The sequence below is a fragment of the Schistocerca piceifrons genome, chromosome 4 (assembly GCF_021461385.2).
Source record: "Schistocerca piceifrons isolate TAMUIC-IGC-003096 chromosome 4, iqSchPice1.1, whole genome shotgun sequence".
In the NCBI taxonomy this organism is placed as follows: Eukaryota; Metazoa; Arthropoda; class Insecta; order Orthoptera; family Acrididae; genus Schistocerca; species Schistocerca piceifrons.
The window spans coordinates 425,041,494-425,067,337 of NC_060141.1; the positions used below are offsets into that span (position 1 = coordinate 425,041,494).

A 25,844-nucleotide genomic window follows, 5' to 3' on the forward strand; every position below is an offset into this window, starting at 1 on the left:
CAAGCATTTCTGTTGCTTGCCTCCATGCTTGCCAAACGTTCGGAGCTCTATGTACAGGGTCCTACAACCATCTCGGGATTCTACCGATCTAAAGCGCCAGTTGGACAGAATCAGGCAAGATATCCTTCAGGAGGACGACTAAAATCCAACAATTCCATCAATCAATGCTAAGCCGAATAACTGCTTGCATAAACGCCAGAGGTAGACCAAAGAGTTACTGACTTCCTCAGTTTGTGAAGCTCTTTCTCTTGAATAAATCATCCAATTTTTCTGAAACTGTAATAGTTTGCTTGTCTGTTTACATACATCATACCTTCAGATTTCTGTCTCATTCGGATAATTCCCTTGTGGTACGACCTTTTTTATCTTAGAATGTACAAACAGCCAGAAACACCAGTAATAGAAAGAATTCTATAATGTGATCCCTACACCAATAAAATAAACAATTAAGTTTAAACAGATTATTAAAAAAATAAAAGAGTAGTCTACAGTTTTATGATGCAGTTTAATGATAGAAGAATTTCATGAAAGCCATTAAAAAATTAGGTTAAACACGGAATAATTGGCTAGTGAAAATGTTTATAACTCAAAATTTCAATAACAACACAATCTTAAAGTTTGCATAGGTACTTGACACTCCTAGTCACAAGAATTCACGATGCAAGGTGGAATACATTAAAAGAAGTCTTTAAACATAAAATAAATTAAGTAGTAAAACTATAAGTGGCAAACAAGGCAACAGACAATTCCAGTTCACAAATTTGTGCTGTCAGACAAGGACGGCAAAAAATCTCTGCAATGATGCACAAGTAAAGTTGCTGAAACAAGGAGCCAAGAAACTCCCGCAGCCACAGGAGTGCTTCCTGGACCACACAAACGTTGTCGCCAAGTGTTTGTAAAGATGTTCACCAAATTCCCTTCCCCCTCTACGTTTCCACGGCCAGTGCACCGTTGCATCCACGGGCTGCTTGTGACCATCGTGCCGCTTAGCCCAGTACATACTACAGCTGGAGAGCCTCCAGCTAATATGCCCACTTCCTATTGTAGTTTGGCACTGCCACAGTACGCCGCGCTCCACCAGGATGACTTCAAACGCTCCAATGTGAGTGAATCCAACTGGGATAGCAAGGGCCTTCAAGCTTTACAGGCGCACAAGCGCACAAGCCTTGCCCTCTTGGGAGACCCTCCTTCTGGGCAACCAGAAAGACTGTCGGTATGAGCTGGCACTGCTCACTCTGCAGTGTCACACAGAGTCCGTGGCCGTATTTCCTGAGCCCCTAACTATGTGCGGCGTCCAATGCCGACGCCGGCGAGGGAGATCTGATTGACGCAGTTGACGCAGAAGAGGTTGTCGACAAACTCCGCTACCTCAAGAATTCGGATGGCAGGTGGCCCCCAGCTGCTTAAGAATGAACTCCCGCTCCAAGTGACACCCGCCACTTCCTGGTGGTTTTCAATCGTATTCTGGGAGGTACACAGAGCGTGGAAGCCTCCAGATATCGTCACTGTCCGCAGGACTGGGGAAGTCCCAAAGTAGGCGGCGAGTGATCTGAAAATTAGTTTATTCCCAGTTCTGAGAGACTGAAGTCACATCTGCAATATGCTATCTGTTTAGTGGACGTTAGTAGGTGGTGTGTGTGCCCTTTGCCTATTTGACGGCGTGGAGTCTGCTGGTCACACTTTCAGCATGTATCTGAAGGTCTGTGGAGGAACGACAGCTCACTGTTCCTCAACAGCTGAAAGCAGAGGATGTAGTGATCCTGGACGCTGTGATCTGGAGGTCTGGAGCGAAGCCGACAACCTAACTCTTCCAAAATGTCATCGACTGGGTTCAGGTCAGGGCTCCTGGCAGGACAGCCCATTTCCTGAATGTTATTGTCCACAAACTATTGTCTCACAGGTGCTGCTTTATGACTGGGTGTATTGTCATACTTATACAAACAATCATCTTTCCCAGACTGTTGCTCTACAGTAAGCAGTGCACAATGTTATAAAATATATCCACATCCTTCCACTTTTAGTGATTTCATAAGGGCAATAAGGGGACAACATCCTAAACGCGAGAAACAGTTTTACAACGTATCACTGCCTCTTTATTGTAACGTTCTCCAGGCAGTCACCAAACTCTCCTGTCGGAGTGTCACTGATTATAGCGTGACTCATCACTATAAATAACTTGTTTCCAGTCATCCACTGCGCGTGGTCATCGATCTTTAAACCACGTCAAATGTCGCTCAGCACTGACTCAAATAACGTGTGTCTTACAAGGACAAGCTCGACCATTGTAGCCCATTACGTTCATCACCCTACGTACTGTCACTGGTGATTCACTCTGGTCATTTAACGAAAGTTTTTACAACTAACCTTCGCAGTCCTCGACGATCCCTGTCCGTCAGAACATGAAGTCTGCAGATATTGATTTAGCTGTGGTTGTTCCTTCGCGTTTTCACATCACTATCACATTATCAACCTTCGGCTTGGGATGAAATGTCCCTGATGAATTTGTCACTTACACTATGTGATCAAAAGTATGCAAACATCTGGCCGAAAATGACTTACAAGTTCGTGGCGCCTTCCATCGGTAATGTTGGAATTCAATATGTTTTTGGCCCACGTTTAGCCATGATGATAGTTTCCAATCTCGTAGACATACGTTCAATTAGGCGGTGGAAGGTTTCTTGAGGAATGGCAGCCCTTTCTTCGCGAAGTGCTGCACTGAGGAGAGATGTCGATGTCGGTCGGTGAGGCCTGGCACGAAGTTGGCGTTCAAAAATATTCCAAAGGTGTTCTGCAGCATTCAGATCAGGACTCTGTGCAGACCAGTCCATTCAGGGATGTTACTGTCGTATAATCACTCCGCCACAGGTCGTGCATTATGAACAGGTGCTCGATCGTGCTGAAAGGTGCAACCGCCATCCATGAATTGCTCTTCAACAGTGGAAGCAAGAATGTGCTTAAAACATCAATGTAGGCCTGTGCTGTGATAGTGCCACCTAAAACAACAAGGGGTGCAAGCCCCTTTCTTGAAAAACACGACCACAGCGTAACAACACCGCCACCGAATTTTACCGTTGGCACTACACATGCTGGCAGATGACGTGCACCGGGCATTCGCCATACCCTCACCCCGCCATCGGATCGCCACATTGTGTACCGTGATTCGTCACTCCACACAACGTTTTTCCACTGTTCAATCGTCCAATGGTTACGCTCCTTACACCAAGAGAGGCGTAGTTTGGCATTTACTGACGTGATGCGTGCCTTATGAGCAGCCGCTCGACCATGAAATCCAATTTTTCTCAGCTCCGGCCTAACTGTCATATTATTTGCAGCTGATCCTGATGCAGTTTGAAATTCGTGTGTGATGGTCTGGATAGATGCCTATTGCACATTACGACCCTCTTCAACTGTTGGTGGTCTCTTTCAGTCAACAGACGAGGTCTGCCTGTACGCTTCTGTGCTGTACGTGTCCCTTCACAATTCCACTTCACTATCACATCGGAAACAGTGGACCTAGGGATGTTTAGGGGTATGGAAATCTCGCGTACAGGCGTATGACACACGTGACACCCAATTATCTGACCACGTTCGAAGTCGGTGAGTTCCGTGGAGCTCCCCATTCTGTTCTCTCACGTTGTCTAATGACCGCTGAGGTCACTGATATGGAGTACCTGCCAGTAGGTGGCAGCAAAATGAACCTAATATGAAAAACGTATGTTTTTGAGGGTTTCCGGATACTTTTGATCACATAGTGCAGGTGACACCCAATGGCTAGTCTACGTTCGAACTGACCGCACGCTCCTGACCGACTCATTCTGCTGTTATTAGTTTTATATTGACAATACTCCTAACCTCCTTTTGTACTGAGTCCACCTTTGACATCTAGTGGTCAGTTCCGTATTACATTGCGTTACCTGAATACTTTTTGGATGTTGCACAGTTTCACTTGTCGACTCAATTCCTTCTTAATAACGACATTAATCTCTCGAAATGTGAAAGTTTTGTTTTAATTCTAATCAGAGAGCAGTGCATTAATAACATTTTGTCTTGATACGATAAACATTCGTACAATGAGGTAGGTTTGCAAACTGGGTCATTAAGGTCCCGCTTTGTGATACGTAAGACAACGAGGTCTCCACCCAATCCATTAGCGATCGATCGATAACAGCCTTCGAAAGCCCAGCACACTCCCTGGTCGTACACAATCATATTTAATAGATTGTTAGAAATCTTCAGAGGTAAGACCGAGGTCAGAATCAGTGAATCATGTGAGGTACTGATCACTTCCCTAGCCTTTCTCATCGGCGTTTACTCCATTAGAAAACCGTAGATACCAAAGTAACTGATGACCCAGAGTAGACTGCTAGATTTTACAATACTCGTACTGTCACTGGCTTTTAGTCGATATGTCAACACTTTAGAGAGCGCGGTCTACTAAGGGCATGTAGGCGCTGATTCCCAACTCTCGGTGTATGGGGGATAGTGTTTAAACGTGTGTACATTATGTAATGAATTAGAACAGAAGAACTGCTGACGATGAGCTTGTACTGAATGACAGAAGGTTTTCTCGGTTTGCTAAGCACCCGTAGACCATGAAAACCATTACTTGATGACCAGTAAAGGGTGTTAAAACATTTTCACCGTATCTAGCGAATTCGAATAGATGAATTGCTGATGATCAACATTTACTGAAAAATAAACAGTAGTTTAAACATTCCCAGAAAATGCAATGTTTCAACAATGCAGGATCTTCTGTGAAAGCCGGCCGGAGTGGCCGAGCGGTTTTAGGCGCTACAGTCTGGAACCGCGCGACCGCTACGGTCGCAGGTTCGAATCCTGCCTCGGGCATGGATGTGTGTGATGTCCTTAGGTTAGTTAGGTTTAAGTAGTTCTAAGTTCTAGGGGACTGATGACCTCAGAAGTTAAATCCCATAGTGCTCAGAGCCATTCGAATCATTTTTTTCTTCTGTGAAAATGTGTTCCTGCCATACGGCTTAACTAACTCCATTCCACCTCCACTTTTTAAACATAAATCTGTTGTCGGTAACAGCTGGGGCCAAACGTTATGACCTTTTAAATTTCGACAGTCCTCATTTCCGGACCGACAGCAGTCCTCCAGTAACACGTGTCCGACATCAACAGCGTTATTCGTACACCGTCTGAGCAAGACCCTAGGGAGACAGTGTAACTCAGCCTCAATTTTTTCGATGCAAACGGATGAGAAAGACCTTTCATTCTTCCATAATATTTTTCACGTTTTTTCGATAATGTTCTATTACACTTGAACGTCTGGTTTACCCAGAACGAGACATAAGAGCATCTATATTGTGACGTGAAGCGAACCTGGACTAAAACCTCGGAAATCACCAGAATAGTCGTACGCACATCGATGCTCAACTGAAGGACCCTCCCAGCAAGTGAGAGAAGACTCGGGACTGAAACATAGAAACTGGAGATCAGTATGAATAATGCTGTGATAAGAAAACCATGTTTCAGTATTTTTAAATTCCGTTGAGAACTGTTTTGTTTCTCTAGGGATTAGAAAGTGTGTGCCTATTTCTTAAGCATTTACTTAATGAGCATCTGTATTGACAAATTTCTATTGTTTATGCATACATTTCCTTTACCAGTTTACTGACCAGAACTTCAAAATACCCCATATAAGATAACATAATCGAATACACGCAACACTCATTTATCCAAGACACCCTATTGTCGTCTTGAATATGGATTGTTCTATGCAACTTAAGCGACAGTTTAAGTTTCAAAGCAAGTAGGAGGAACTTATTAATAATAACTGCATACTAAATGCTACTAAATGCTGTAAAGTAAATGATGAAGAAAAGACTAAAATATTTTCATACATTCCTGACGAAAGGAATTCAGCAATTCTCTAGCAAATAGGTGGTCACCATAATCATTTTGTTTGCCGTACCGCTCTTGCAAAGGAAAGGCTTCTGAACTAGAAAATCACCACTGAAATGTAAATCAATTCCTTCATCGTCATTGACAACATCTACATCTGCATCTACATCTACATCCATACTCCGCAAGCCACCTGGCGGTGTGTGGCGGAGGGTACCTTGAGTTCCTCTATCGGTTCTCCCTTCTATTCCAGTCTCGTATTGTTCGTGGAAAGAAGGATTGTCGGTATGCCTCTGTGTGGACTCTAATCTCTCTGATTTTATGGTCTCTTCGCGAGATATACGTAGGAGGGAGCTATATACTGCTTGACTCCTCGGTGAAGATATGTTCTCGAAACTTCAACAAAAGCCCGTACCGAGCTACTGCGCGTTTCTCCTGCAGTAATGTATTGACCTCTCTACCGCTCCAAACCGTCCCTGTGAATTTCCGCTGCAGATCAAGCACACACACATATTATGATTGTTGTATCCGAACCCAAGATAAAATGGATATGAAGCACAACGTTGTGGAATCAAGAAGGGCCCATATGAATACGTACTAATAGATAAAACGTTCGGTGGAATTGTGAGTTTCAGTCTAATGCAAAACTTATCATTAAAGGGGACATAAGTTCCACATTCCGGTTCACTTTTTATAGAAATCAGTGTTATCTATTTTCCACCTATTTAACAACATGCTTGATAAATATGTTAAATAGAATCATACCGTGTGTGGGTGATCTGTCTACTAAGCAACGTGTTTATTGTGAAAAACGTACTCTGTTACGCAATCCTTTAAATGTATTTTGTGTTGGTTATGGCTTTCCGTACGTCAAAACTAAAGTCTATAGCTATTTTTTCATGCATGATCTTAATGGCTTGGTATTAAATTAATAACTTTATTTTTCTTCTGAACACAATTCTATAGCATTTTACGTAAAAGTTTTGGCGTAACCATCTCATTCTAACATGGAATTACCATATCACAATTAAAAAAATGTCATTTCGCTCTTAACCTAGACTATAGCAAGAATGCCTGTCGAAGAAATGTGATCACAGAAAAATCAGAAAGAGAGTTGAGAATGGGTTCTTTTCGTCTTCTGAACGTATACGATTGAAAATAAACGAGGTCCGAAATTACATGTGTCATGTAATTCAACGTCACGAGTCGAGAGAAGAATAGAATTGATATATTTGTATACACTGTGAACTGTCTGGAAGACATATAAAATAATATTACAGCTAATTGATTCATTCCTGTGATTAACCCATTAGGTGCTATGAGAGAGGAACGCCTGAATAACAGCCGTCACGCTTCGAGCAGTTTCACCGTTGAAAAAACGTGCTGATGGTCACATAACTTTCTCTTATGACACTATAAAATGTAGAAAAATGAATCGATAGCACTGGAGATCATAACATTTACGTAATACTAATATTAAGACAAAATTCATTGCACAAGTAATTAGCTGTGTTCAGACCGAACGGGGATCATACTGAATCCACTTCTAAATATAATTCGATTTAGTGTCTTAAAAAAATAGATGATAGGAAACGGATGACAACCTCACTAATATAAAGCTCCATTTTTTTTTTTTTGTAGATTCTATAAAGATATACAGAAAGTACCGAAGAATCATGTGATTGATTGCGGTCGTTACCCTCATCTCCAATATGTGCGGTGTACTTGCTTAAATGAGGATCAGGCACACGATTTAAAGCTGTTTCTCTCCGTTATTTGGATGCTTCTTATTGATTTTCTTTCGCAGTTCACAATTATTTTTCTCTTTTTGTGCTCTTCAGCGTACAAAAAAGTTCATTTTATTTTATTTTTAATTTCAATAGATATCGCGGTGTCGCAACACATTCGGGTTTGCTTAGTGCCCATCAAGAAAATTAACTTTTCATTAAACTGAGAACCGTAATTAACATTGCCAATAGCTGCGTCTGGACGGTGCTTATTTTATTGGAATAACATAATAATCCATGACATCAAAATATTATTTTTGTCCGTGCTCTACCTACTCGAAATTAGTGTTGCACAAAGAGAATTACATAAACATAAAAAGACCAGATAACACAAGGCTACAATGGTTGGTGGCCAATTCGAGGTCGACAGCAAGTTGCAAGATAGTCTTAAGGATTGTACAAAAATGGTCCGAGAGTTGGACTGCCTGAGAAATACATAATACTAACAATATTGACTGTTCAAACGATATCTCTGTACATAAAATGAAACGTCAGGATTCACTGACTCACTCGTTTACTCGCACACTCATCATTGCCCAGCCCAAAGCACTAAGGATGGAAACTCGACACTTGCAGAGGGTGTCGATCTTCCACTGTAGTTTCCGTTTAGGAAGGGATTTTTCGAAATTCCACCCCTAAGGGAGTGAAATAGGGGATGAATTCCTTTTAAATATGTCACTATTAAGGCGATTTTGAAGCTAGACTTACGAACATTGGTATTTGGGTCCTCGGTCAGAAGTAAGGAAACAAATGTTTCAGCATTTATGGAAATTTAAGCCTTATGAGGGTGAAATTGTATCTGGCTTCTCTGTCAGAAATAAAAAGCATACATTTCACTGTTTTTGGAAATTCAACCCCTAAGAGCCTGACATAAGGGGAGACTTGTTGTATGAAATTATTTCAGTGTGAAAGCGTTTTTAAAGCTCAATATTTGAAAATTGGTATTTGGCTTCTCGGTTAACAATGAAAAAATACATGTTTCACAGTTTTTGGAAATTCAGTCTATAAGGGGTGGAATAGGGGATGAAAGTGTTTAAGAAAACATTTCGTTATATTACTCGTAAAAGTTTTTGAAGCTAATTCAATAAAAACTGGTATTTCACTTCTCGGTTAGATATAAATAAATATGTATTACGTGATGAAAGTTTTTATGGAAACATCACCACAAGAATGCAAAAGACATGATTAATAAAAACATTGGACTCCAGCTACCTTTATGTCCACAAGTACATTTGGAAAAGATTGAGTTTCTATGGCCTTAATTAGCATGAAAAATTTCGAAGGTGTTGCCACTTATGAACAACATAACAATTCGTTTTAAAAAAATTTGTGCAGACCATACAGTCTACACGAGCGAAACAGCGGTTGATAAGCTAGTTTCATATGTATGTCAACTAATATTATGTTAAATGATTTTGTAATTACTTTTCTCCCGAATATAAGTAATGACATACTAACAGAAATTCAAGGCAACAGTGCGGTAGAAACAAAATCTGGTCTTGAGACGAGAGAGTAACAATAAAGTGAGATGGGAGAAAGAAAATAGAAATAAATATGGATGAGGAAAGCTTCGTTAGCGTTGACGTTGTGTGAGAAATACCGTTTCGCTGTTTGACAAAAGGGAAGCAGCTGGGATATATCTGGACGGCAGTTACGCTGATGATAACCGGGGAAACTGCAGTCTTGCCTTCAATACAGAGTGGTTTTGGTTGAGACACAGGTTACTAATAATTGTGTTCCAGAGCTGTGTGGGTGAAATGGAGTAGGAGAAAAAGTTAGGGTTGTTCGTAGATACAGCCCCGTGTGACAGAAAATATAGAAATTGCAGCCTCTTAAAAACATGTATGGAACTATAGTGCAGGAGGGCAGATCAGGTTTACCAGACCTGCTTGAGAGGAATCGTCTGTGATGGGTAGGCTACTACGGCTTCTTAAGTCTGGTGTATGACACATAAAACTCACATCGAGAGCGTTTGAGCCTTCAGACATTCAAAGATGGAATGATTTTATTGTTGACGGAGTGTACACTGTACTGTTTACACGTGACAAGTCAGAAGGGTGTTTCTTTTGCAAGCAGTACTGCAGTAATTGCTCTAGCAGTGGTTCCTCTCTGTTAGATGCACTGTTCCGGAGGCGGTGGCTGGAGGACATCTATAGTATTTGGAATAAATAGAGAAGAAATAACAACTGGTAAGATAAAGCTTTGGGTTGCATAGCCAGTCATACGTAGATCGTTGTGAAAGAAAGGTTTCTGAGCTCCAAACCGCTAAGGGTCATAGCTTATACTCGTCAAATAAGATTCCGATTTCCATCCGTATGAGGGTGGTAATTATATATTTTTGTATGTAGTGTTGGCGGAAATGCGCAGAATCGTTCAGTAATTTGCTATTGCCACATTTGTTACACTTTAAGGGTTAATTTAATGAATTCAAGAGATATGTCGCTGAAAATATTACACCGAAATTTTCTCCACCAAAAATTGTCGCGTTACGTGTCTTCTAAGCTGCTTGATTCTCAGGAATGCCACAGATTAGCGTTTGCACGAAACATGGTAACGTGTAGATTGCTAACTGTGAGCTACAAATTCAATTTAACAACATCGTATGTTGATAAGTGACTAGTTTATTCACTGTTTCAGTAATAAAAGTACTGAGTGGATTCAGATGATTCTATGTTGTCGTTCGGATGGACCTCAATGCATCCACGTTGCGTAGTGAAAGACTATGAAGTCACAACTGTTGTTCCTTTGGCACCATGAGTTTCTTTCCGCTGCGACAACTGAGATTTCCGTTATTCGAGAACATAGATACACAGTTAGTAGTTCTTATCGACATTTGAGCACAAATATCAGTTCCATATGCTGTGAACATTTTAACACACTTGTGTAGGTGACTAATAATAAAATAAGGCATCAATAAAACTCCGTTAAAGGTGGAGATGTGTTGTAGTACAAACACGGTTACATTTAATACAATTGTTTGATAGTCAACAATTTGAGTTATTGTGGCACCTATAGTGTGTAGAATACTTTTGTCGTTAATTATGGTAATAAAACACAATGGATCATTTTGGAAAGCATTCTGGTTGTTTAAATCTCAATAACTTCGTCACTCGTCAGGCCACCGAGAGAGTACCCACGCAATTGCTGTGAATTCAGCTTCGCAGGCGAGTGCGATTTGTGGTGGGTGGGTGCTTTTCAAACGACGATGGAGTGCGCCAGTGTATGTGCAGCAGATAGATCTGTTTTGTCCATGTTGGAACAGATTGACTGTGTCACGCTCCCCTAATATCGTTTATTGAAGACCGTAGCTCCCGCCAACCCGCCACCCTTCCCCCGATAAAATCCATATTGTTATCGGATCTGAATGGAGCCTAAAGCGTTTAATTATTTCCGAAAATTAAATTCTCGCCAAGCCCCTGAACTATCGGGCGGCGTTAATTCATCCATCGCTCCAAAGCGCCTTCGGCAGGAAGCCTGGGATCCATTTGACGCTGCTGTTTTTAGTCACGTGTTTTTCCATTTATTTAGAATTTATGTGCCCCAAAATACACACCATTTTTCCAGTATAAAAACAGCTCGCTAGTACAATACAAACATACTGGCAAATATATCCACAGCTTCTAATCTGTTAAGGAGACAAGTAGGTGGCAGAGAGCTGAACAGGCTTAAATAGTGATGGTTTGATGTAACACCTACAAAAACAAGACGAGGAACTAACGTTAGGAGAGAAATTACCTGTCCACAAACATTGAAATACACATGACTTCAATTCTCAATCTTCAAACCTCAACAACTTGAATTACAGATGCGTACATTTACAGGAGATTGTTCAGAAAGTACTGCAGCGCCTTATACACTGAAGCGCCAAGGAAAATGGTATAGACAGGCGTATTCAAATACAGGGATACGCAACAGACAGAATACGGCGCTGCGGTCGGAAACGTCTACATCAGACCAAAAGTGTCTGGTGCAGTTGTCAGGTTGGTTAGTGTTGCTACAATGGTAAGTTATCAAGATTTCAGTGACTTCGAACGTAGTGTTATAGTCGGCGCACGAACGATGGGACACAGCATCTTCGAGGTATCGATGAAGTGGGGATTTTCCAGTACAACCATTTCACGAGTGTACCATGAATATCAGGAACTCGGTAAAACATCAAATCTCCGACATCGATGCGACCGACAAAAGATCCTGCAAGATCGGGACCAACGACGGCTGAAGAGAATCGTTCAAGGTGACAGAAGTGCAACCCCTCCGCAAATTGCTGCATATTTTAATGCTGGGCCATCAAAAAGTATCAGCTCTCGAACCGTTCAACGAAACATTATCGATAAGGGCTTTCGGATCCGATAGCCCACTCGTCTACCCTCGATAACTCCACGACACAAAGCTTTACGCCTCGCCTGGGCCCGGCAGCACTGACATTGGACTGTTGATGACTGCAAACATGTTTCCTGGTCGGACGTGTCTCGTTTAAGTTTCATCGAGCGTTGGACGCGTGTAGGTATGGAGACAACCTCACGAATCCATGGACCCTGCATTCGGCAGGAGAGTTTTCAAGCTTGTGGAGGCTCTGTAATGGCGTGGGGCGTGTGCAGTTGGAGAGATATGGGACCCATGGTACGTCTAGATCGACTCTGACTAGTGACACGTACCTAAGTAACCTGTCTGATCTCCTGCATCCATTCATGTCCACTGTGCATTCCGACGGATTTGGGCAATTCCAGCAGGACAAAGCGACACCCTGCTCGTCCAGAATTGCTACAGAGTGGCTCCAGGAACACTCTTCTGAAGTTAACCCTTCTACTGGCCACCAAACTACCCTGACATGAACATTATTGAACATACCTGGGATGAATGAGATACCTGGGATGCCTTGCAGCGTGCTGTTCGGAAGAGATCTCCACCCCCTCGTTGTTTAACGGATTTATGGACCTCCCGGCGGGATTCATGGTATCAATTCGCTCCTACACAACTTCAGACATTAGTCGAGTTTATGCCACGTCCTATTGCGGCGCTTCTGCGTGCTTGGTGGGGCTCTACTCCACGATATTAGGCACGTTTACCAATATATTTGACTCTTCAGTGTAAATTTCTCATAGTTCTGCTCTCGATGAAGGGGTGATACTGATATTAAATCTTTTTTTTTTTTATTGCAGACGGCAATGCTTGTTCAACAGATAGTTAAAGAATATAGTGACTGAATATCTGTTGATGATTCTACGGTTCACCAATGTTGTGTCGGTAGCTGGGCCGACACCGTGAAGTTTAGATGGCTGAAAAGGAATGCTAGACTAACGCTGTAGCCGATAGGGCACGCACGGCTAAAGCAGACGGGCGTGAAGTCTGGAACATGAGAACTTATAAATGAATAAGAAGAAAAGTATGTAGATGCTTGTTACTTATCTTTTTATTAGTCCTGGGAATACATCTCTCTTGAATACTCGTAAGCTATAGGCACTGATACAAATGGCGCCTTGCTAGTTCGTAGCCATTAACTTAGCTGATGGCTATTCTGTCTCTCGGCTAATGAGAGAGAAAAGGCTTCGTACATCTGGTCGGTAGCTAGGTTCTCGTACAACTGGGCGGTAGCTAGGTTCTCGTACAACTGGGGCGAGTGCTCTCTCGTATCACGAGACCTGCCTTGGTGGTGGCGCTAGGTCTGCGATTACACAGTGGCGACACGCGGGTCCGACATGTACTAAATGGACCGCGGCCGATTTAAGCTACCACCTAGCAAGTGTGGTGTCTGGCGGTGACACCACATTCCTCCCCCGCAAATCGGCGAACGGTCGTGTGATAAGGCTTCCGCCCGCCGTGGGGAGGACCACATGTTGACGTATGCGATGAGGTGGGGAGCCTAACAACAGGCGAGGCCGTGCCACCCGCACCCGGCCATCCGGTCCGAGGGGAGCTAGGAAACGCCTGAAAAACTAGTCCAGGGTGCACGTCAACATGCGGTGTATGCGCCCGTAAAGAGACAGGAGGGACCGAAGGATCAAGCTCCATTGCGTCGGGGTAGCCGACGCGCGATGACGTCATGTGGTCCGGAGCGGGCGGGAGTTCCATGGCGGAGGACAGCTGGTCACGGGAAGCGATCGGCGGCGCGTGACCCTGGGAGGCGCTTGGCGGCTGCAGCGAAGCGTCTAATGCGGGCGACGCCGGCGGGAGAACAGGCGGCGGCGGCGGCGGCTGCTGCTGCTGCTGCGGCGGCGCGTCGCCATGGGGCAAAATGGAAGGCATCGTCGGTAACACCTGGGGATGAGGCGAGCCAGTAGATGGGTCCCCAGGGCGCTGACCGGACGGCACCGTCGCTGAAAGCAGACGGGGAGCGGCAGAACCCGAGCGACGACAGAGGCGCAGCTGATTGAGATGCCGACGCACCTCACCAGAGGCCCCCAAAACCAAATACATCGCGCGGCCGAGGCAGCGAAGAATGCGCCCTGCGAGCCAACGCCGTGAACCTCGATAGTGGCGATAAAATACAACGTCGCCTGGAGCAAAAGCAGGAGTCTGCCGCTGCACAGTAACCTGATGCGGCGGATGCAGCAAAGACATCAAGGTGCGATGAGGACGACCGTGGAGCAACTCAGCCGGCGAGCGACCATCTCGGGGCTGAGAGCGATACGAAGACAAAAAGAGCAACAATGCGTCCTCCCGAGAATGCGACTCTTTCAATTTCAACATCTGCGACTTGAAAGTCCGGACCAATCGTTCAGCGGCACCGTTGGACTGAGGCGAAAACGGCGCGGATGTCAGATGTTGAATACCATTGGCCTGGCAGAATGACTGAAATTCTGCGGACATGAATTGTGGGCCATTGTCGGAAACAATAGTCTGCGGAAGACCTTCAATGCAAAAGATAGCAGACAACGCTTGGATGGTGGCGGAGGACGTCGTGGAAGACATCCGGACAACAAAAGGAAAATTACTGAAGGCGTCGACCAGAACCAACCATCGAGCATTCCAGAATGGACCAGCAAAATCAATGTGCAAGCGTTGCCAAGGGGAAGTGGCTTTTGGCCACGCAAAGACTTTCCGCGGCGGTGCGGACTGTTGTTCGGCACACGCCGGGCACGAAGAACACATATTCGTAATCGCAGCATCGATTCCGAACCAAGTACAGTGCTGACGAGCAAGTTGTTTCGTTCGCACTATACCCCAATGTCCTTGGTGAAGAAGCCGTAAAACAGAGGACTGTAACGAACGTGGGACCACGACTCTGGACTGATCATTATCAGAACGCAACAACAAAACACCACGTCGAACAAAAAGTCTCTCCTTGTGAGCAAAAAATCGGCGAACCAACGGATCCTCGATCCGAGACTTTGACAAAGGCCATTGCGTAGCAACAAAACGTAAAACAGTAGCAAGGACGGGGTCAGCAGCTGTGGCTGTAGCGACACGACGAAAATCAATCGGAAACGATTCGACCACTTCATCGGTTTCCGAATCAATGAACATGCAAGCAAGTTCGGAAGAATCGAATGCTTTATCCTCAGCAACAGGCAAACGGGACAACGCATCGGCGTTGCCGTGCTTAGCAGTGGACCGATACAAGATATCGTAGCGGTACTGCGAGAGGAAAATAGACCAGCGAATGAATTTCTGCGCTGTACGTGGAGGTACAGGCTTGGTCGGATGAAAAAGCGATGTCAAAGGTTTGTGGTCTGTGATGATGGTAAAGTGACGACCATACAAGAAATCATGGAACTTAGTAACACCAAACACGAGAGCCAAAGCTTCTTTCTCTATCTGTGAATAATTTCTTTGCGCAGACGAGAGCAATTTGGACGCAAAGGCAATAGGGCGATCATGGGAGCCAACTTTGTGCGCAAGCACAGCACCGATCCCGAAATCCGATGCATCTACCATCAACAAAAGGGGTTTCTGGGGATCGAATGGCGTAAGGCAAGTATTAGAAAGCAACGCCGATTTCAACTGGCGAAAGGCGCGTTCACATTCCGTCGTCCAGACGAACGGAACACCTTTACGGCGTAAGCGATGAAGCGGAGCTGAAATGGAAGAGGCATTGCGCACATATTTATGGTAATAATTAATTTTACCCAACACACTCTGTAGCTGTTTCACATTTTGAGGGGAAGGCAATTCTTGTATGGCACGGAGGTGCTCTGGACTCGGATGTATGCCTTGGGCATTAATGACATGTCCCAGGTATGGTAAGTCACGAGCAAAAAACACACATTTGTCCTTCCTCAAGCGAAGACCATTTTGCCGCAAGACCTGAAATAATGTGCGTAAATTCGCAAGATGATCTTCTTCTGTCTGTCCGGAGATCACTATATCGTCCAGATAGTTTGCTGCAGTAGGGACCGACGCACAAATAGTTTGTAAATATTGCTGAAACAAGGCAGGGGCGGATGCACACCCGAAAGGCAGTCTTTTGAAGCGGTACAATCCAAGATGCGTGTTAACCACCAATACGCGCTGGGATGCGTCGTCCATCGGTATTTGCAAGTACGCATCGGCTAGGTCCAACTTTGAAAAATATTTTCCCGGGCACAGTTTAGCAAAAAGATCTTCCGGGCGGGGCAAAGGAAAAGTAGCAGTCACTAGCTGTGGATTCACTGTGGCCTTGAAGTCCACGCAAAGTCTCAATTTTCCGGAAGGTTTTGGCAAAATTACTAAGGGTGAGGCCCAGAGAGAAGCTTGCACACGTTCAATTACACCCTGGGATTCGAGATCGTGTAACGTTCTTGCGACCTCATCACGCAATGCGTGGGGAACATTGCGCGCCCTGAAAAATTTCGGTTGCGCGTTTACCTTCAGTTCTAAATGTGCTTCATAGTTTTTAGCGCAACCTAAGCCCGGTGCAAAAATGTCTGCAAATTCGTCACACAGCCGAGAAACACTGTCTGTAGGCACAGTCTGATTCACTGATAGGACCTGATTTACAATAGACATGTTAAACAACTGAAATAAATCTAGACCAAACAAGTTCACTGGCGTAGAAGAACGAAGAACGTAAAATGACACAAGTTTTGTTTGTCCCTTGTATGTTGCAAGAAAGCTGCACTGTCCTAACAGGAATTTTCTGTCCGGAATACGTAGTTAACTTAACATTTGCGGAACGCAACGGAGGTTTGCCCAGTTGTTTGTACGTGTCGTGATTGAGCAATGAAACTGCAGCTCCGGTATCGAGCTGGAATGGTATCACTTTGCCTTCAAAGTCTAAGTCCACAAAAAGTTTATTGTCCTGCTGACGACAAGAGCGACTGTTTTGTGCAATTTGAATAGACGCTGGTACAGAATCACTTGCTAATTGACGTGATTTCCGGCGACGTCGACGCACAGTTTTTGTGGGACGATCACAGTCACTGTTAGAGAAAGTGTCACTGGACGAAGTGGAATTAACGACATGAATGTCCATAGGCGAAGGTCCACGAGCCTGAGTGTCCTTGGTTCGATTCCGGCGCGAAGCAAAGGGCCTGGAATGATTGTGATTGTCTGATCTGAGCTTTTTCTGGCAAACACTTTGAACATGTCCTTTCTTATTGCAGAAAAAGCAAATAGCTTGGCGTGACGGGCAATGTTCACGCGAATGTCTAGTAGCACACCGCGGGCATGATTTCACTGCATTTGTGTGCTGGCGCGGCACACCTGGCTTAGCACGCGGCGGTCGCTGTGTCGACGTGCGCAAGGCCCGATTACCGGGCCGCGCAGCGCGTCCAGCGGGCCGGTTAATGTTACACACGGCTGGCGAAGTTTCAAAAGATTCCTGAGCACAGTCAAGGGTGTCCTGTCTATCCAATATGTCTATCACTTGTTGAAGGGAGGGATTAACGAGTTTCAAAATTTGCTCCCGTATGCGAACATCAGAAACGTTCTGTGCAATTGCATCACGCACCATTGTATCTGAATAAGAAAGACCACAGTCACATTCAAAGGCACAGTCCCTAGTAAGTCCTTGCAATGTTGCTACCCACTCCCTATTAGTTTGACCGGCCGTACGTTTTGTACGAAAGAACGCATACCGTTTTGCAACCACATTAACTGTTTCTTTGAAATAGGCATCTAAGGCAGACAAAATTTCCTCGTAGGACAGAGTTGCTACGTCGCGTCGGGGAAACAATTTCACTATCACACGGTATGTGGACACACCGACACAAGAAAGCAAAAACGGCTGCCGCTCATTACCTTGAATTCTGTAGGCAGCAAGGTGGAAGTTGAACTGGCGAAACCACTCTTGCCACGTCTCATCGGCTGCCACGTATGGTCGAAAGGGAGGTGCAACAGCGTTTAGTGGCAGCGGTAGCGAAGAAGCGGCGGCGGCCGCATCGGTTTGAATGGTACGTTGACCCTGGACGAGCTGTCCAAGGGCATCCAGTAACGCCTGCGTCTGCTGATTCTGCAAGCGATAAAATTCGGACAGTACATCTGGAGAATGTGGCGAAGCCATGACACAATTAAATGTAAGCAATCAGAACACTTTAAATCGTCGCCAATGTTGCAAACGAATTAATACAAACTCTTTTGCTCGTCGCCAATAAATGTTGTGTCGGTAGCTGGGCCGACACCGTGAAGTTTAGATGGCTGAAAAGGAATGCTAGACTAACGCTGTAGCCGATAGGGCACGCACGGCTAAAGCAGACGGGCGTGAAGTCTGGAACATGAGAACTTATAAATGAATAAGAAGAAAAGTATGTAGATGCTTATTACTTATCTTTTTATTAGTCCTGGGAATACATCTCTCTTGAATACTCGTAAGCTATAGGCACTGATACAAATGGCGCCTTGCTAGTTCGTAGCCATTAACTTAGCTGATGGCTATTCTGTCTCTCGGCTAATGAGAGAGAAAAGGCTTCGTACATCTGGTCGGTAGCTAGGTTCTCGTACAACTGGGCGGTAGCTAGGTTCTCGTACAACTGGGGCGAGTGCTCTCTCGTATCACGAGACCTGCCTTGGTGGTGGCGCTAGGTCTGCGATTACACAGTGGCGACACGCGGGTCCGACATGTACTAAATGGACCGCGGCCGATTTAAGCTACCACCTAGCAAGTGTGGTGTCTGGCGGTGACACCACAACCAAAGTTCTCTTAGAATGCAGATTAGCAAGTCTTCATTTAGAAACAAACTGTTCCTAATGGGATAAATACAACCTAGAATAGCACGGAGAAAGAAGTAAACAGACTACAGGAAGCCGGCCGGAGTGGCCGAGCGGTTCTGGGCGCTACAGTCTGGAACCGAGCGACCGCTACGGTCGCAGGTTCGAATCCTGTGTGTGATGTCCTTAGGTTAGTTTTTAAAATCGTTATTACACATTTTTGAAGAACACATAAAATTATGTATTCGTTCCTTTTTACCGCATGGTGTGGTTTTCCTGATGTGTAATTACGATCTTAGAAACTAATTTTTACATGTATACAATCAGTAAAGAACATTCCTTATGTTTAACAGCCATAAAATAAAAGCACACTGATGATGCTGCAACTGCAGTGAAATATGTTTGGGATGCATCAGGAAAACCATACCATGTGGTAAAAAGGTATGAATACATTATTTTATGTGCTCTTCAAAAAAACTGTAATACGATTTAAAAAACTAAAATTTACATGTTTAAAAACATTAAAGAACATTCTTTATGTTCAACAGCCACAAAACAAATGTGCACTGATGGTGGTGAAACTGCAGTGAAACATGTTTGGAATAAAAAACAAAACTGCGTTTTGCTAAAGCCGGACGCCATCCAAAAAGATACGTGTTGTTAAAGCAAACACGGACAAAAGAGCTTCAACCTCAAGATGATTAGTCTTCTGTCATACTAAACAATCTTACAGTTGTGAGAATGTGTTGTTTTGGAAGCATTCCTGTATAATGCTTAGTTCGGCAGCAGCTCTCGTAAGCTAAATCACTGGCATCTCGGCCATCACGTTGAGACCTAAATCTAATAAAGTCACTTGGAATGGCTCCTCCACTGTGTACCCAGAATCACGTCCACCTTCATTATCTGGGAGATGTTTCTCTATAAACCTGCGTCACGCAGACGTACGACGTACTTTTTAATTGCAATGCTGGAACATGTGTTTTCAAGGAGCTACGGGAAAATGAGAGGAAACAGTTTGAAGCTTAAGTGGAAATTGTTGCCGGCCGCGGTGGCCGAGCGGTTCTAGGCACTTCAGTCCAGAACCAGGCGGCTGCTATAGTCGCAGGTTCGAGTCCTGCCTCGTGCACGGATGTGTGTGATGTCCTTAGGTTAGTTAGGTTTAAGTAGTTCTAAGTTCTAGGGGACTGATGACCTCAGCCGTTAAGTCCCATAGTGCTTAGAGCCATTTGAACCATTTTTTTAAACTGTTAGTATTACATGAACTCCTGACTTCAGGAATTTATCCATAAAGCAATAGGTGTCATGTTGCATATGGACAGAATAAATGAGAGGCTGCCAACCCTTAAATGCACAATCTAACAAACACAGGGCTGTTATTATTTGGTCTGGATCCTCTGATGTACGTTTCCATTAATGGATCAATTTTATTGTACAGTAAGCCTTATCATTGTCATATTGTTTCCTAATCTGTTTAACCTTCAAGCACAGGTGCGCATCTTAACCCTGAACTTCTTGACATACAGCTTTCAAATTAAAAATTACGTCATCTGTTTTGAGTAATTGGATCACTCTTGTCGTCAATTGTGCTCATATAGTTTTCATGTGTTGCAGAAGGGCATTTAATAAGAGAGACTGTGTCCAGCGCGGTAGTAAACACCGCTGTTTCACCCGATAACAGGCAGGCTGCAGGTCCGGCCCTCTTGTAATCATTGTCATATTGTTTGCTGTTTTGAATTCTCTTACAAAGGTTTATTCATCTTAAGGTTTAAGCTCAAAAGAATTTTGAAATTTTTTTCATTTTGTAATTTTTTTTGTTATGTATATTGTTAAATAAACAGGTCGAGTGAAAAGAGTTATATTGGCGGGTCCTCACTTCCATGTTTTCCTTACTTCCAGTAAGTACCAGGTATCACTTATGATCCAGTCAGATGAAATGAAGTTGGTTTAAAACTACTATAAATTACAAAGCTCCACCCAAGTAAGGTAGTCTCTTATGACTGAACCTCAGTCAACACAATCAAAGGGCCACAATCCACTTCAGGCACGGTATTCTTAACCCCCGTGGTTCCACAGTCGGAGACAGTTGAAATCGGGTCATTTCAGAGCGAAACATTTTGTAGACCTCTAATGCCTTCCATCATCTCATACGTCTGACATTTCCTTACACAATCTGACAGGAACAATAATTAACACTTTGAAAGCAAAATGTTTACAACTGATAGCCACCGCAAATCCCAAGTCACAAGATAATTAGAATCACAGCACTAACAAAGATTTCTTGATTCTCGATTTCATTCATTATATCCATCACCCGACGGGTCCGTAATCTGTTAAACACATAATATTAAAAGAAGCCCGAAATACGTAACATAAAATTTTCAGTCAAATACCTCGATGCTACCAGCAGCCGTTTACAAATTTTTGTGTCGTTATGGCGAAAAGTAGTACACTTTCTTGATTCAAGATAACTTTTCCCACACACAGTAACATATGCCGTACCAGAACAACAGATGTAGGCAGTAGCGTGACTTTTAGAATAACTATGGTGGGATGAGAACAATTTTAGGCGGCACAGAATAACAACACATACTGTCAGTTACTCGATACCACCACCGCCATGTGCGTTAAGATTCGTAGAGTGAATAATTTGTCCAATAATAAAACACCACTAACTTACGCCATCCATTGCTGGCACTTATAAAAGTAGAAGTATTCGATGTAGGAGTGTTCAAGTTATTGTACCATATCAGTCCTTTCCTGGATACGAAAACTGTATCGTATTACTTCTGTAAGGAAGCCCAATATCTTCAGTCACCTACATTTCAGTTCACAAGTATAATGTACATTGAAGGTGGAGGGAGGAGAAAGGAATGGAAAGGGAAGGAACTGTTGACGTCAGTTGCATCGGTAACTTATGCGGAATCAGCGGCGACGAGTGAAAATGTGGGCCAAGCCTGGATTCGAGCCTGGAGTCTCCTGCTTACCAGGCAGATGTGTTAACGACTGCACCATCCCTTACGGTGTTTGTCACAAATGCGCTGACTCTCTCGGCAAACATACCAGCCGACTCACACTGCCACTTAGCTCCACCTATGCACTGTCCCTGACCAGCTCCTCCATGCTCGCTTCTTTGAGATTCCCGTAGGAGGTCGAACGTAATCGTTCATCCGCACTGAGGGTGGAGGGTGTGTTGTCCATGGAGGCGAATTAATTTTAGAAATGTGTGGTGTGTGATCTTTCGGATATGTCTGAAAGAACATACACCAAGTATTCGTATAATCAAACCAAATGACATCTCCACATATTAAGCCACCAGTCCAGCTAAGCGCTGACATTGTCCAAAGCCCAAATCATACTTTAATAAGCCAGAACTACTCATATGCCGGTCCGGCCTCTACCAGCTCGAATTCGCACTGCCTGCGCACTCCTCTTTACGACTCCTTATGGCGCCACCAGCGCTCGTCAAGGAGGGGATGGTTCGCAGATGTACCAATCAACAGCACACAACCGAAACAGAATACAGCTTAAAGTCATTACACTCAGAAACATCATACTCAGATTCCCACTAAAAGAAATGGAATTTATTGGCTCAGTTAAACGTTCCATATGCATTCCGTTCATTGAACACCACCTCCAGCTGCCTACTAGAGCCACAATCTGGTGTAAGTCCTCAGTCTGCTTAAAATCTTAACATGTGCATGCTCAGTTAAAAGTAACAATCACCCAGTAACACTGGAAACAACATTTCCCACCCGCACTCGGGAACACATTTTCAAGGTGCGTCCACACTAATCGTGCTCGCCAGACTTGTGCACGCCACACTCGTCCGTCAGGAGACTTGTCAGACTTGCGCTCGTGCTGCTGCTCCACTCCAGCTGCTTGCCAGGCTTTGGCTTGTGAGGATCCGCACACCGTTCTCACAGTCGTGACCAGTGCCAGTTTCCTAAACTTAAAATGGACGAAGTGGTTATAGCAAGTGCCAGCTTCCTTGCGATGCGCCTTTTAGCTGAGGGAGAAGATAGAAGAAGACGCTACAAAGACCGAAGAAAACGCAGGTGGTGGATGACCACAGTTTTCAAAAGCAGGAAAAGATGTAGTGGGAGTGATTTGATGGATGACTTGGATGTTGAAAATATACACTTTAAGACATTTTGCCGTATGTCCGCATCAGATTTGAAATATCTCATAAATTTGGTTGGACCGAAAATATTAAAGGCTGACAGCAAATTTCGGAAAGCTATACCAGTTACTGAGCGGTTGGCACTTACGCTCAGATACCTAGCAACTGGCGATTCCTACACCAGCATCAGTTTTTTATTTAAAGTCTCCAAGCAAGTGATATCAAACATTGTTCCTGAAATATGTGCTGCTCGTACTGGCAACTTAAAGGAGTATGTAAAAGTAAGTTAATAAATTATAATTTTGTTATTAATACTTTTTTATTCAGCAGTTAATAAGCAAAAGAAATAAAAACATTTAGATTTAAAAAACGAGAAATAATTAAACGCTAAGATTATTGCGTCGTAACTGCCGTCTGCTTCACGTCTGCTGTGCAGCGAGCTACCTTAATTTAAGTATTAACTGTATTTTTCCTACTTGTCACTTCTTCTTCCGTGTGTTTTTGCTTTTAGGAAGCTTTAATTGTCTAGTGCTAGTAATAGTGTTCCATAGATTTCGTGTTTGTTTTGAATACAGTCAGAGAGAGTCCCTTTAGTCAACCAAAGTGCCAGTAGTGCTAGTGTTTGTTTTCAATACAATCCAGAGACAGGTAGTGCTATTTTCATTGTTTTCTACAAGAAGTGGCTAGCAACCACAGTTTAGTCAACAATCACCCGCCTTTAGTGAATTAGCAGTCTAGTTAAAAGTTGATTAACTCTCTACAGTAAATTGACTTCTTAGGATGGATAGGATGTGTGACTGCTGTGTACGGACGCAGGAGGAGCTGGCCACTGTTCGCGAACAGCTGAACGTGTTGATGGCCGCGGTCAGCCGTCTTCAGGCTGCTGCCTCGGAGTGTAGCGGCAGTGGGGATTCTGGTGCGTCGCATGGTACACCCCAGGTGTTACGTGCTTCACCCACTGTCCCTGCTGTCGAGACATCTTCGCGGGTACCGGGCGCGGTTGGGCCACCCTCTCCCCAAGGGGAGTGGCAGGTTCAGCGGCGTTCACGGCGCACGAGGCGGAGGATAAATGTGGAGGCTGGCCGTGTGGCATCGCCCGCTCTGCCTGTGAGTGGACATGTGGCCGCTCCTTCAGCAAAGTCCGAGCAGGCACATGGGGGGAGGGGTTTATTAGTTATTGGGAGCTCCAACGTTAGGCGGGTGATGGAGCCCCTTAGGGAAATAGCGGAAAGGTCGGGGAAGAAGGCCAGTGTTTACTGTCTGCTTGCCGGGGGGTCTCGTCTGAGATGTGGAGGAGGCTCTGCCGGCGGTGATAGAGAGCACTGGGTGCACCCGACTGCAAATTGTTGCTCATGTCGGCACCAATGACTCCTGCCGTCTGGGTTCAGAGGTCGTCCTCAGTTCGTACAGGCGGTTGACGGAATTGGTGAAAGCGGAAAGCCTCGCTCGCGGGGTGGAATCAGAGCTAACTATTTGTAGTATTGTTCCCAGAACCGATCGCGGGCCTCTGGTTTGGAGCCGAGTGGAAGGCTTAAACCAGAGGCTCAGGCGATTCTGCGGAGTTCTGGGGTGCAAATTTCTCGACCTCCGCTATCGGGTGGAGAAATGTAGGGCCCCCTGAATAAGTCAGGCGTGCACTACACGCCGGAAGCGGCTACAAGGGTAGCGGAGTACGTGTGGAGTGCACATGTGGGTTTTTTAGGTTAGAGAATTCCCTCCCTAGGCCCGACAAGACGCCTCCTGAGACGCGGCAAGGTAGGAGTAGGCAAAATGCAACAGGGAATAACAATATTAATGTGCTAATAGTAAACTGCAGGAGCGTCTATAGAAAGGTCCCAGAACTGCTCTCATTAATAAACGGTCACAACGCCCATATAGTGCTAGGGACAGAAAGTTGGTTGAAACCAGACGTAAACAGTAATGAAATCCTAAACTCAGATTGGAATGTATACCGCAGAGACAGGCTGGACAGTGAAGGGGGATGCGTGTTTATAGCGGTAAGAAGTGCAATAGTATCGAAGGAAATTGACGGAGGTCCGAAATGTGAAATAATTTGGGTGAAGGTCACGGTTAAAGCAGGCTCAGACATGGTAATTGGATGTCTCTATAGGCCCCCTGGCTCAGCAGCTGTTGTGGCTGAGCACCTGAAGGATAATTTGGATAATATTCCGAGTAGATTTCCCCACCATGTTATACTACTGGGTGGAGATTTTATTTTGCCGGATATAGACTGGGAGACTCAAACGTTCATAACGGGTGACAGGGACAAAGAATCCAGTGAAATTTTTTTTAAGTGCTTCATCTGAAAACTACCTTGAGCAGTTAAACAGAGAAACGACTCGTGGCGATAACATATTAGACCTTCTGATGGCAAACAGACCCGAACTATTTGAAACAGTTAACGCAGAACAGGGAATCAGCGATCATAAAACGGTTACTGTGTCGATGATTTCAGCCGTAAATAGAAACATTAAAAAAGGTAGGAAGATTTTTCTGTTTAGCAAAAGTGACAAAAAACAGATTACAGAGTACCTGACGGCTCAACACAAAAGTTTTGTCTCAAGTACAGATAGTGTTGAGGATCAGTGGACAAAGTTCAAAACCATCGTACAATATGCGTTAGATGAGTATGTGCCAAGCAAGATCGTAAGAGATGGAGAAGAGCCACCGTGGTACAACAACCGAGTTAGGAAACTGCTGCGGAAGCAAAGGGAACTTCACAGCAAACATAAACATAGCCAAAGTCTTGCAGACAAACAAAAATTACGCGAAGCGAAATGTAGTGAATGAGGGCTATGCGAGAGGCGTTCAATGAATTCAAAAGTAAAGTTCTATGTACTGACTTGGCAGAAAATCCTAAGAAATTTTGGTCTTATGTCAAAGCGGTAGGTGGATCAAAACAAATGTCCAGACACTCTGTGACCAAAATGGTACTGAAACAGAGGATGACAGACTAAAGGCCGAAATACTAAACGTCTTTTTCCAAAGCTGTTTCACAGAGGAAGACT

The 25,844-nt window shown here is 44.3% G+C and overlaps 1 pseudogene; it reads right to left on the bottom strand.

Annotated features, from left to right (window-relative positions):
* Positions 1–1,281: 1,281 nt before the first annotated feature.
* The window catches only part of LOC124795888, a 29,884-nt pseudogene continuing 5,321 nt past the window's right edge, over positions 1,282–25,844 (bottom strand).